This window comes from Lytechinus variegatus, chromosome 1 (assembly GCF_018143015.1).
Source record: "Lytechinus variegatus isolate NC3 chromosome 1, Lvar_3.0, whole genome shotgun sequence".
Lineage (NCBI taxonomy): Eukaryota > Metazoa > Echinodermata > Echinoidea > Temnopleuroida > Toxopneustidae > Lytechinus > Lytechinus variegatus.
This window is the reverse complement of record NC_054740.1, coordinates 12,040,642-12,054,091: the sequence shown is the minus strand read 5'-3', so window position 1 is coordinate 12,054,091 and position 13,450 is coordinate 12,040,642. Positions and strand designations below refer to the sequence as shown.

Below are 13,450 nucleotides of genomic sequence, written 5' to 3'. Positions count from 1 at the left end.
TAAATATTCAATTGTTATACCACTTTCATGAGTCTCAGGTTTGGGAGTTAAACACAAGACTGATCAAAGTTCATCAATTGTGACTATTAATATGTATAGTTGAACATAACAATCATAATTCTGAGCATTGTAGTTGAACAATTAGTAAGAGCATCCATTACAAACCCTTTCTTTTTCTCATTACATTCTTCTTGTAACAAATACAATGTTTTGTCAGTCTATTTGCCATCAGGTAAGAGTACTGTCGGGAATACTACTTGAAAAATTTAATCCTAGAAATGTGTTTTAGTTTTAAATATCCAGCAACACTTTGGATCATCATCTGTGTCGGCCAAGCAACTAGCACACAGCAATCATATAGACCTTATAATATAAATGTCATATTCTTTGTGCATACATAACAAACAAGAGCTGAAAAGTTTGTCCTTACACGACAGTTCCCCTTTCCTTTAACACGTATCCTGTTGTTAACACAAAACAGAAGTATAAGCTTTACATCCATCTAAACGCTACATGTATGTGTGCCATCCCTGATACAGTTCCCTCCAATCTAGCCAGGGGGACCTCGAGAAAGTTCCTTTCCCTTTCGTTTCCCTATTTGTCATGCACGATACCTCCCTCTACCCCTGCCCTGAAGTACGACGGCTTTCACAATGTTGGTCAAGCGTGATTCTGAAAACGCAACTTACATGTACGCAAATTGAGTAATACTATTTTTTTTTAATGGGAGGGGGTGTTTAAAACAATTACAGGTGAGTTTACCACCGGTACCAACAAGCACGTTGTTTTTATGATTGATGTTCCAGCCCCTGAATATGAGAACTCACTAATGCTGTTTATATGTTATACACACATGGCCAACAAATTAGAAATCGAAGTCCGACTTTAAAATATCACATCTCATTCTGATCACTTCTTAGATATTTCATGAACAGAGACGTCCAGAAAAAAATAATAGTTTTATATTTCCGGAGATATTTTTATGCAACATTTCTTTATTCATGAATAATCATTACGTACCAATCATAGGCATGATGTATCTGGCACTCACAATTTTCGATCAAACAACCTCCATCTGCTTATGTTAAGATAGATTTACAAACTTGAGAGTATATACTACTACGAGTATTTGTCTCGAATGACTTTCATACGGCACACTGATTCATACCATAGTCCCGATGAATCATTCCATGTACCTTAATACTGAATTCAAGACAAAGACATTTGAAACAACAACACTGTGAAACTATGAACTGTACAATATAAGATCTATTACAGTCTATAATGACCTCAAGTTCAAAGAAAGGACTTTCAAATTTTTTTTCAAACTATTGCACATAAATGTAAAGATGATCTATATCAACAGATAGAAAGGACTTGATGTTTCACAAACAAAATAGAAATTGTCTTTAATATGTCATTGTATCTTGAGGAGTCCTTTCCAAAGAATATACAGTGATTAAACTTAGATTTAAAGGGGTGGATTCAATCGATCAAAGGTAGAAAATAAATATTTGCTTTTGACAAAATTAAATCTTTTTGTAAATCATTCAATGCTTAGAAAATAAAAACCTGCATTGTTTTCATGAGGTTGTGATCTTGTCTCACGTGCACATACTGATGTTAGTACATCAACTAAGATTGGAGAAGTCAATATTACAGAGCCAAGAAAAAAAAGTTTACATTACAACCAAGCAAAAATGTGCACAATATAGAAAAAAAACAGGTGTTTAAAGGGAAAGTTCACCCTGACAAAAAGTTTATTGTAAAAATAGCAGAAAAAATAATAAAAAATATTGCCGAAGGTTTGAGAAAAATTCAACAAATAATTAAAGTAATTAGAATTTCGATTTGATTTGTGACGTCATATGCGAGCAGCATTCCTACATAGCGAATGGTAAAAAATCAATGAAATGTCATTTTCTCGGAAAATTAAAAATGGTTTTCACTGTAACTTTTGTATATCAATAGACAAATCATTTCACACCCGATCATGAAAAGAAAACAAAATTAAGTCATCAGGAACCATACAAAATTTGAAATTCATACATTTTATATTACATAACACATGGGGCAGCTGCTCGTTTATGACGTCACAAATCCCAAATTTTGAACTCTAATAACTTTCTTACTCTTTAACAGATTTTCCTCAAACCTTCACCAATATTTTTTACTATTTTTTCTGCTATTTTTACAACAAAGTTTTCTTCAGGGTGAACTTCCCCTTTAATGTCTTGTGGCTTTATACCAGTTGTAATTGTACAACAAATTGAATTTTTAGCAAGTTTTAATAAATCAATAAATATATAAACAAAAACAAATCAATGATTTACATACAAATAAATCAAGTCTAATTTAGTGATGTTAATTAATCGATCCAAATCATAAAAAGCCACATACAGTCACTTTATCAACTGGCTTGAGTGTACATTACCTACATGTAAACAGGCAATGTATCAGGGTGCAGTGTACATATAGCTCACCTGGCCTTCCATACATTTAACACCTTCAAAACTATGCCAACAAAAATAACCCTCTGTCTGCATCATAGACTAATCGTACCCAAACCTCTGACAATGTTGACACACAGGGCATTCAAGACCTTCAACACGCGAGGGCAGTCTAGGGAACGTGGCCAAGTGCGACCAACGGTGGCATATTTTTATTTACAATCACAGGCCGATATAAGTCAATATGAAGGAATTAGATTACTCATGAACTCTTTATCGATAAACATGCTCCAACACGTGCTTTACAAAGAGGGGCACAGTCCTACACATAATAATATGCTTATTACATGTACAGATTGTCCTATTCACAAAGCTGTGTATTAAAGCAGAGATGAAGAATACTGATAATAAATACAAGCTTTGAAAATTGATAAATTCATTCTGTATTTCTCCTGAAGCAGACAGTATCTGCATGCCAAATTATAACATCATGTACATGTGTAAGACAGCAAAGATCAGGCAGCGTTTTCAGGCTCAAGTAAAAAAAAAAAGAATTATGAAGGAATGTTACAGAATCTACAGTCGAACGTTCCTATTCTCGAACAGACAAAATCTTCCATGTGAATATAAAAGCTTACCATTAATATTGTAATTCCAGTTATAACAAGGTTTACTTCCTCCCTTGAACAGTGACCTGGCTCAGATACATGCAGGGCCTACCCATAAAACATGGCTGCTTGCAAGAGACTTCCAAACCCTACCCATCCACAATTCAAAATAAATAAAAAAGAGGTATCACCAAGTACCCCTCCCCAAATCACGTTCTGATCAGAAGTTGAAGTGAGGTGATGATTACATCCATTCTAGCCACTGTGTTGATAACTTGAGGTCAGAGGTCAAATGCATGAGTGAGGATTACTCATATCGGTGGCATATTTGTCATACTCGCTAAACTCTTCCTGCACCTCACCGAAAAAATCCAGGGTCGAGGTGCGACAATAGTACAAATCCGGTCCTCTTATTCAAGCAGCCTAGATTGTGCACAGGCGATTGTCGGTCATTACTAAGCCATCAGCTCTCACGTTTTTTTTTTCCTAGGTCTATCCGAGATAATGCCCAGATATATGAGCAGGAAAAGGAGACTGGCAACTTGAAGGCTTATCTCATGCAAAAGACAAAAACAATGTTTATGGTTTCTACATGAACTTTTGTCACTAGAAAACAATCAGTATCAGTTGCATTAAGGTGCTGTCAAACCAGTTTGTGTATTTCAGACAGTTCAACTTCTACTTATTCTGTCCATATGTAAAAACTATTGAATATGTCTCCAGAAAGATGCATACATGTATCAAGGGTGATCTTTTCAGGCAAGCAGTCTTTCAAATAGACACATTTCCTACAGAAAGAATATGCTCCCCCAAAAAGGAAGAAAAATTATTACCATTTACATGTATATATGTTTTTCATGGTTTATTTTCATTTGGTCCAATGCCAATTCGTCAAATTGCCAACTTGTCTACTATCATTTGGTCTACCATCAGTTTGTCAAATATCAACAGGGTCTAATTGCCATTTCGTCCACTCACACTCACCATTTTGTCTAATAATCAGCTGGTCCAATAGCCATTTGTCCATAAACCATTTGATTTGATTAGACTACATGTGTTAATTGGGAAAAATGAATGAAAAGAAAATGACTATCAGATCAACTGGTTATGAGACGAAATGGTCATAGACCAATTGTTGATTAGACAAAGTGATGATTGGACCAAATGGTTGTTAGACAAAATGTTGATGGACGGAATGGCATTAGCCTACATGTAAATGAAAGTAGACCATGTGGTGAGTGGACAAGTTGGCAGTGGAGGAATTGACAATTTACCTTTCATAATAGGCAATCCCTATCTAGATTTGAATGTATAAATGTATATAGGTGTTAGTACTGTAGTATAGAGGTATGTGCATGGTGGTGAATGTGAAGGAGGCATATTATCCCAAATAGGTAGAAGAATAGGGAGGTAGCAAAAATATAACAGGACGCCTTTAAAGGTGAACGCAAGTAATTGCAGCAAACAATTATTTCAAATGAAAGCTTTTAAAAATCAAGGTTAATCACCACTACATTGTCATAGATCTAGATCTGGTACACTGAAATCAACTCATCTTTGTGAAATAATGAAATCTTAGCTGAAAACCGATCATTCTGATGATAACTAGCACAGAAAGGCATATGTGGGACAGTGTATTAATATTGCTTGGAAAAATACCCAATAATTTATAAAATGCTGTGCTTAATTTCCTCATTTCTCAGCAATTACACATTTTTTTCCAAAGCCAATTGGCATATATTTCTTTATCAATATATGTATACAAACACTTGGGTTCTGATTTCATTGGATTCTGTTCAAACATTTAGACTTTGTTACATATATTAACATAATACTAATTTATTTTTACCTTGTTATTGTTGATTTGTTTGAAATGTAAACTTTTGCAATTCAGCTTTTGCCGCAACAAAATTATTTTGATGAACCATTTTGAAATGAATTGAAATGAATTGAACTCATTTTGAGATCGTTACCACAACTGGTATTTACCAGCATTTGTGCTTCAGATCATGGACTTACAACGATTTAAAGGAGGTATTCAGATCATACACCCAGTCATGCCAGTCAGAAGATTTAATCGGCTTAATTGCCCTCGGAACAGCAGACAATATGAACATACTCCACTCCACATGAAGTATTCTAGCCAGGTGTAGACTGTTTTACTGAGGTCTCACAATGGACAAGACAATCCAATAACTTTGGAGGCTGGTGGGAAGAATTATACCCAATTCTTATCTACTATCTTGAATTGATTTTCCTTAAAACCTTAATAGAAGATTACTTCGCTAGTGTTCTCACCGCCATCTCATGAAACTGGTTTGTCTGGTGTCTTGTTGCTATGGGAACGCTCTCATTAGGGTCAATACATTTTGTGCGAAATTCGAAACTGCAGCGTACAGTAGGCATTTTACAGTAGTGTCCTCACCAACACTTATGTGTAAACCGGTTTAAAGAGGCAAAGCAGTTTCAAAAATCGTGAGGTTTTTTTCCAAACTAGTTTGGAAGACCAGTAAAGATCGCTTCTAAGACTGCCATGGAGAATTCCCACTATACATTAAACTGGTTTCCACTTCTTTGACTTCTACTATAAAACTAGTTAAACGAAGTACAAGAAAGTAGATCACCTAACTACTCTTCAATAGGTGGTTTCAGACCGCCTCAAAGTTCGTCAGTTCCAGGTATTCTCTGATCGGGAAATTTACCCCGATCAGAAAATATCAGGTATTTTGGTAATGTGAAAGCAAACTGCGCGTAATTTCCCCGAAAGAAAATACCCGCTAAATAGTAGGTACTTGGCGAAATTACGAGAACTTTCACAGGGATTTTTCCAAGGTCACAGGTATTTTGGCAATGTGAAAGCAATTTACGGGAACTTTTATCCCGGAGTGTCGTTGGGCGCAGGCGCCTTGGGTGGCTGCTGGGCTAGTGATTTTGAATCTCGCGCCTTGCCTGCTTATCAGACCATACTGTGCATGCTCGTAACTTCAGGAACTTATCCGGAAGGGTATGTTTCCGGGCGGTGTGAATGCAGGAATAATGGGTATTTTTTAGCCTAAAAATGATTTCGTAATTTAACAAGGATTCTTACAATCGAGGCGGTTTGAAACCAACTGTTGTGACTTCAAAAAAATTAGTTTTTAAAAACAAATTCTATTTTTCATGTGGAGAAAAACTCGGACCTACATGTACTTCTCTTTTTCCTTTTTTGTCAACTTCATGTCCAATAAACTGTCAGTATTGATCAACACGGTTTTCAGCAGCAATATGTACAAACACTACAACTCGAAAGCATTATCAAGTGCCCCAAAGCACACAATCCTTATTTGCTAATAAATCAATATTTTCTGTTACTTTGAATGTGGAATGTCAATAATATTGTAATAATATGTCACTTTGATAATCTAACAACATATTACCTATTCAAAACCAAAGGACTCTTGAAAAGTGACACTTGTTCTCTCTTCTAATTGATAACCAAAAATGCTGGAGACAGTTGAACGAAACTTTAGGATACCATTTACATACATGTATACAGTATACATGTACATCAACCTTTTTGATAATCTAATACCCCTTTCAAACTGGCCTCTTCATTTTTCCCCGGCGAACTTCTGCGGCACGCATTCCTCACTTCCACGACGAAGAAAAAATGTACCCTTTTGCACTGATATCTCTTCCCCGGCGAAAGTCGACAGGTGATTTTCTCCAGGGGAAGTCAGTGCAGACCCGGTGTCAATAAAAGCGCGCTTATTTTATTCTAATTTTAATCATACTCTTTCCTAATTAAAAATCAGGTTCCTAATTAATTTTATCAGTGAAGTTTTAGAGATGGCGGCTGGCAAACACTTTTCAGCTGATCAGCTCACTCCGCACGTGATGCATGCATATTAAAACGAACGAACGAAAAGAGAATTGTAGAAATTGCTTCTTACCGATTACAAAAATGTGTACAAAAAAAATCTAAATTACAACATATTTTAGAAATATATTAAGCAAAAAAAGAAAAAAGACTCAAAGTATTTTTATATTTTAAGCGCATTTCCAGCATATGAAATAATGCTTTTATTATAAATATTGTTAGTGAGTCGGGAAAGAGGTGAATATTTTTCATTTCTCTGATAGTTTTCAACTAAATCAAAATAGTTTCAAGGAATTATGGAAAATAGATTGCCATTTCGTGGTTTTAAAGATGTAAAATGTGAAATATTAGCAATTTTTTTTTAGGAGCAGGATTTTTTGTTCTTATTATTATCTCCTTTTTTTGGAGCGCGGTAGGAGCGCCGGCACGATCGCGCTCTTCAAAAATGAAGGTCTGATGTACATGTAGACACTATAAAGCCAAGTTCAAGTTTTGGTATAGAAATCTAATTTTAATAGTCTGAAATGGTTGAAAAATGGAAGCAATCCTGAAGTATTGATCATATAGAACCATAATGCTTCTTTAGAACAACAGAGTTGCCTTCAATTAATTCAGGCTTGCGTAAAATTATATTCGTTCATTTAATACCACATACTTTTCCTGGTGTAGCTAACACAGGGAACAACATGTGGGACCACACTATAAATGGACAGGCACCTTTTAGTTATTTTTCTGATCATCACTTTCTCATTACTCCATAATTATACATTTTCTTCAAAGTTTGTTGGCAGATTGTTTATTTATAGTTTTTATATTTCTGTGTAAGTTTCGTTCAAAATACTAATTTCATTTCTTTTGCTACCAATAGGGAGTATCTTTAAAGTGTGGAGATTGTGATGAACCAAAAAACTTGTTTGGGAGGGTATACATGTAGGCCTATCTGGGCTGCTTGTGAAATGATACCTGCAAGACCCAATAACCCAATAACCCCAGTTCCATTTGATTTTCATATCAAACCATGCACAAGCTTGATCATAAAAAAACACTGTTTATATAAACTGATGGTACAGATTTATAGGTTAAGAGTACCCTAAGTAACCCTTTTCCTAGGAGTTCATGACTTGTAAATCAGCAATTATCAGCGCTGTGTCAACAGAATAAAAAACACTACTATCAGGCATTTTCAAGAGTTTTTTTTTCCTCCTCATTTCGTTATTGTCCCCCGGTGAACGCTTGAAGACTCCCTGAAGGTACATACGCATTCATCATTTGTAACATTTATATCATCAGTCTTCTCGCTTTATCTTGATTTATTTTCCCATTGTTGTAATATTTTGTCACCAACTTCTCTGTTCTATACAGTTCTTACTCATACTTTAGCAGCATTTATACTATAGGGTCTTGAAGAAAACAGAGTGGATTATTTTACTTGAGGCACACTCGGTTACTGCGTCAATTTGTGTGATCAATGAAAATCTGTTTTGATATATGTAGTTAGTGCATGATATTGATAACCAACTACAGAAAACTAAAAGGCCCATTATCATGACCAAAATTTATGATCAACATACACTCACAATTATGCATTTAAAAGTATTTGTAGAATAGATGACAAAGGCGATACTTAAATCATGTATCTGCATTAAAATAATTTGATTTCTACAAAAACTGGAGATTACCGGTACATAGCAAAGTTTTCACTTCCCCCATCCCTTCCATACTTGGTGAACTATATTCTTTGTCTGCTTCATCAATGTTACTGTATGTAACCATAACCCTTCTCATTGTCGATTTCAATTTTACCTTTGTTACATAATTGATATACATGTACATATTTAGTTATTGAAGAAGATCTACAAAATCAAAGATAAAAAATTTGTACTCCAACAACATGACTCTACTCATAGTTTTATTTCGGTCATAAAACATGAAAGATGACTTAAATTTGTCTCATGGAAATGGCCGACAACGGCCTCACCTTCATGTAGACTTGAAGGGATATCAAATAATCGTGAAATTCAATCAAGGACCCCCAGGCTTCACGAGGGGTTCCAAGAAATCAATGAGGTATCACCCTCAGATGGCCAGGACACTGTCCTTTTTCCTCAGGCATATTTTGCTCTCTCAAATTGGCAACGCGATCTAGGCAGCAGACAGGAATCTGCTTCGCTCTGAGTCGAGTACTACCCTCATGGGGAATGGACTCTCAGATGGAAAGAGCTGGAAAAAAACATATTGTTATGCAGAAAACAATCGCCATTTTGATCAATACTTTTTTAATGAGAGCCAGAAGGGAATAATTTGAAAGCAACATGTAGATTAATTCTGCACATATTGAGAGGGAATGTCATGAGCTCAAATTTTTTGTAAGAGAAAAAAACAAATCCATGATAAACCAGAAAGAAATACCTGAAAGTTTGTTAATCAAAATCGTCGTTTGAAAATACAGATAATAAAAACAAATATAAGTTATGAAATCCATTCATACTCTGCTGTTTATCTAGTTACCTACATGTATTTATTGGTGCATTATATGTACATAAAAGCTTTAGCCCCATCTATTTTAGCTTCCAGTGAATGTAGTGTAAAAACATTAATCCTGCCAGGTACCCACCAATTCACCTCACCTGGGCTGAGTGCAGCACAATAGGCGGTGCTGCACCATCCTGAGTTTGCCCAATCTCAAGATTTTAGCCCGATCAGCCCTTTTCGCGATTAATCTCGAGATTCAAGAAACCCTGTCTCCATCATCGCAAGAGCAATTCCTGCTCGAGCGAGGCATTGATGCATTGCCGTGTATAAATAATCCCGAGTGCGTCTGCACCTACGAATTAGCGCGATAATTCGTGAAATAGCGCGCTATTTTGCAAATAATCCCAAGTTGACTTGGGATTGCAATCTCGAGATTAATCCTACGAAATAGCGCGATAATTGCGTCAGCATTGCAAATAATCTCGGGATTGTTCAGATCGGGATAATTTGCCAGATCAGAAATAGCGCGCTAATTTGAAAACTCGGGATGGTGCAGACGGCCCTAATGTGGATAAATTTATTGCTGAGCTGACGGAAAACATGCAAGGCATGGATTTGAACCCAAAACCCTCTGACGGAGCAAGGGTCAGATAACCAGATCATGATTCCCCCAGCATAATAACATGGAACAAATGCTTAAAGATAAATTCCAGCTGTGGTAACGATCTCAAAATGACTTTTTACAGAATCCAATATACATGTAATGACCACCAAAGTGTCTGTTTGTATGAATAAAAAATATGTGCCAAGGGATTCTGGAAGAAATTGTGTAATTGCTGAGAAAGAAGCAAAATAAGCGATTTGGGCACTTCCGTTGGGTCTTTATTCCAGCAATAATAATATACTGTCCCACGTGTGCCTATCTGTGTTGGCGATCTTCAGTGTGATCGTTTTTTCAGCTTAGATTTTATGATTTTAGAAAGTTTAGTTTGTGTAACTGTACCAGATCTAGACCCACGATGATATAGTAATACTTAACCTTGGTTTTACAGACTTTCTCATGAAATCAGTGTTTACTGCAACTACTGTCATTTAGCTTTAAAGAGAAATGCCAGTAGCTGCAGTAAACACTGGTTTCATGAGAAAGTCTGTAAAACCAGGCTTAATTGTCAGTATATCAACGAGGATCTAGATCTGGTACAGTTACATAAACTGAACTTTGTGAAATCTTGAAATCTACGCTGAAAAATGTTCACACTGAAGATCACCAACACAGATAGGTACACGTGGGACAGTGTATTATTATTGCTGGAATAAAGACCCGACGGAAGTGACCGAATCCGTGCTTATTTTGCTTATATCTCAGCAATTACAAAATTTCTTCCAGAATCCTTTGGCACATATTTTTTATTCATACAAACAGACACCTGGGTGGTCATTATATTAGATTCTGTAAAAAGTCATTTTGAGATCGCATGGCCTTCCCAATACTGTCATTTAGCTTTAAACTGTGTGTACATGTAGGATTTGAAACTTCTCTCAAATAGATTACTGTAATTCTTGTGTTGTTTATAGCATGGTATTTAGTCTCATGTTAAAAACTATTGTTATCCTTCCTGAAGCCATTGCTAAATAAAATGGGGAAGTTCCCTGTTACATGCACACGCAGGAAAAGTACAGGTTTATCAGTTTCAGTTAACCTCATTTTACTGGTACTCCCATATTAATAGTCGTCATTATGCTAATTACTTTTCAGCTAAATGTATATTCTGTGCAATGATTGTTTCATTGAATCTGTAACAAGTGCTCTTAAATCTAAAGCACAAGTAAAGCTTTGGTATGAACTTCATAATTTATAGACGATTTGTTCAAGGCAAGTTCACCTCAACAATAAGTTACTTTGAATTATTAGAGGAAAATCAAATGAGCATTATGCTGAAAATTTTACCAAAATCTGATTGAAAATAAAATTATTTCAAAGTTCTATTGAATTTCAAAATTTATTCAAGACAAGTACTGGTGTGCAAATGATGGAGCCAGAAATGTCACACATTTTCATAATTTATTACATTACATCTATTATATTTCATTATTTGAAACATTTCAATTTTCCCTCATAATGATTCCCCATTCGACTTGTGGAATTGCCATTGGTGTATCCTGTATTGTAATAAAACTAATAGCTAAGTTACTTTTAGAATCTACAAAATATTCTATATTCATTTGCATATCATCCATGGAAGAGCCGTGGTGTAGTGGTTCTGACTCTTGCCTTGGAAACAGAGGGTCCTGTGTTCGAATCCCACCGCGGTCTATCGTCCTTTGGCAAGGCGTTAATCCACACTTTGCCACTCTCGACCCAGGTGCTAAATGGGTACCAGGTAGGATGCGAAAGATATTGTATGTTTGAATTTGAAAGCGTCATAATGAGGCTGCGATGAATGCAAGGAATGCTCCCCAGGGAGTGGAAATTGTGCACTTTTCGTGCGGGGATTGAAATGAATCCAATGACTGGAGTAATGATATGCTGTAACAAGCTTTGAGCCATTCTGGGAAAAGCACTTTATAAAAATTGGCTATTATTATTATTATCATCCATGGTGTGTATTTAGTACAGTATAACACTCAATGAAAACAGCTCTAGCACAGCAATTCCACACCCAACGAAGTGTTCTCTCCACTAAAATTTGTTCATGATGAACCCCTCAATCTCAAAAGGTGAGAGAGGAATGAGATCTCCACGAATGTTCACATTATTACGAAAGGGAAATTCTCAGTCAGAGGCATCAGTGCCCTATCTTACAAAGAGTTATATTTAATCCCATCAAGCCAGCAACGTCAACATCTGAAATTCATGTTGGTTCAAAATATTTTCCAGATAGTGTATTTGTATTCATACATTCATCAATTTATTGTCAATTTAGTGTGCTTCTCTTTACAATATAAAGGAAATTGTGCAAATTTTCGAAAGAAAAAAATTGTCGTTGATGAATTTTCACATACATGTAGTTTAGGTCGATCAGATCAATCGTAGCTCTTTTTAAGACAGGGCCCAGGAATTCCTGGGAGAAAAGTCTAAGAGTGTGTTCAATGTCGGTTTCCAAATTCAAATGGCAACATGAATCATGGTTGAAAACGTGATTCCAAAACGAGGAATATAATGACAAAGGGTGTATTCAATGTCCTTCATTCCCGAATGAATGTCTTTCAAATCATGATTCAGAGGAAAATTTTAACCTCAAAAAGATGCATTTGTGAACACGATCAACTCAGATTTTACGACCTTCAGTATCGCGAATGCGACATTGATCACGATTGAGTTTTGAAACGTCTTTAAATTTGCTCTCGCAGTGGAAGCCGGCACAATTGACCTTGCTGGTGATGGGTCAAACTGTGCTAACGAAAGCAGGAAATTTAAAGGCGATCAACAAATAATCAGCTTTATATTTTCGTCACTGAACCGTGCACCGCTGATCGCGTTTATGTTCTGTGTTTTGTAATTGAGTTTTTAATCATGATTCATGCTGCTATTTAAATTTGAAAATCAACATTTAACACACCCATTAATTAAGGGATAGACGGGCTCCTTACCCTTTCTGCTTTTGAACAGTCCTACGTGCCAAAGTGTGATAATTATCACATACAGGACGCACAATTACATTTCACCACTGCAGATATTATACAAACCACCAGGGAAGAAGAACAAAACAGTATTTCAGAGGAAACTGGGGAAGCATCACAAGATATATGAAACAGCTCTCATTCATACCATATACCATACGAGACAGTTGTCCACACGTCTATAAATAGATAGAGGGGGAGTCCCTGTAAAAATATTGAGGATTCTAAAGCGAGTCCATCAAACCTTGTTTCAAATGTGTATCATTAGTCACTCACTGCTACATGTAAAGAGAGCCACTCATCTATATCATAGTTCTATTAATAGATACAGGGGAGTCCCCAGCTATGAAGATATTATGCACAATTATATTCATGCACATACATGAATCAAGCATACAAATTATCAAAAGCCTTGCCACAAATACATACCAGAATTGCAT

At 35.9% G+C, this 13,450-nt stretch overlaps 1 protein-coding gene across 1 annotated transcript in view; it reads right to left on the bottom strand.

The window, feature by feature from the left end:
* LOC121430529 (suppressor protein SRP40-like) overlaps window positions 1-13,074 on the bottom strand; it is a 59,172-nt gene extending 46,098 nt beyond the window's left edge. The window contains exon 1 of the mRNA XM_041627862.1: window positions 12,981-13,074. The gene's annotated coding sequence lies outside the window, so the exon portion shown is untranslated. The remainder of the gene's footprint in view (window positions 1-12,980) is intronic.
* Between the last annotated feature and the right edge of the window lie 376 nt (window positions 13,075-13,450).